Source organism: Chenopodium album, chromosome 27, assembly GCF_948465745.1.
Source record: "Chenopodium album chromosome 27, dcCheAlbu1.1, whole genome shotgun sequence".
In the NCBI taxonomy this organism is placed as follows: domain Eukaryota; kingdom Viridiplantae; phylum Streptophyta; class Magnoliopsida; order Caryophyllales; family Amaranthaceae; genus Chenopodium; species Chenopodium album.
In genome coordinates, this window is record NC_137860.1 from 24,656,086 (window position 1) to 24,657,208 (window position 1,123).

The 1,123-nt window shown below is 36.4% G+C and overlaps 1 non-coding gene across 1 annotated transcript; it reads left to right on the plus strand.

Moving 5' to 3' along the window:
* Positions 1-1,018: 1,018 nt before the first annotated feature.
* Positions 1,019-1,123, plus strand: LOC145621813 (U6 spliceosomal RNA). Its single transcript, XR_014108610.1, has one exon. It is a non-coding gene; the product is annotated as a U6 spliceosomal RNA (small nuclear RNA).

Here is a 1,123-nt window from a genome sequence, read left to right on the forward strand (position 1 = left end):
TTTCACCCGACCCGAATGTAACCCGACCTTTTATTGACCCGACCTAAACCCGACCCAAACCCGATAAGATGTATGACCCGACGTGACCTGACTCAAGCATGACCCAACCCAAGCCCGACCCGCATAAGTCCCAACATTAACCCGTATTGACCCGACCGAGATGACTCGATCCACACTAACCCGACTCACACCCGACCCATTTACCCGAATTGACAGCTCTAGTTGTAGTTAAAGAGAGTGAAGGATAGCTCAAGTGGTTAGAGCTTCTCCCCCGATTTCAGGAGATCCTGGGATCGATTCTCACCCCCGCTCTTTGTGGCTCTCTAAACAACACCAAATTAATTAATATAATGAGTACTCATTAAGCATTACATCAATCGATTGATAATAGGGTAATGTTATATGTAGCCCTAAGGGCTATATATAAGCATTAAACATACTCTTGGAAATTGTACAAAATTAGGAATTCATGACAAAAACACGCGTAAATCAGTCTAATTAGTGTTTATATTTTGATGATTTCTTAACTTTTTACGATTTTTAAGTGTAAATTTAATGCTTATATGTAGCCCTAAGGGATATGTATAGCATTTTCCTCGATAATATTCATATATCATATATATTCATGACACATCCTCCATAATTCTTATGAATGAAATAGAATGAGTTTGCATGCAAACAAGAGTAATAAATTTTTCATCAAAAAAAGAGTTAAATTAATAAATAAATAAGAATGCATAAAACCTGAATTTCAGGAATCATTCCATTCCCAAAGGTTGCGAAGATTGCAATAGCACTAAAAATAACACCATATATGCGATCCTTTGTGTTTCCAACTACTGAGTAATCTATTTTTCGATTCTTCGAATGCATTATTATTTATTCCTACATAAAATACAAAAATTTAGCATAAAAGTTTTGGAAACATTTTTTTCTTTTTTTTTTTTTTGATGCAAAAGTGAGTCAGGCTCATTTATTAAATAAACGAAATGATTACATAACAAAGCGTGGCGATGATGTCTCTTCAGAGACATCTGATAAAATTGGAACGATACAGAGAAGATTAGCATGGCCCCTGCGCAAGGATGACACGCACAAACAAAGCGTGGCGATGGCACTCCTA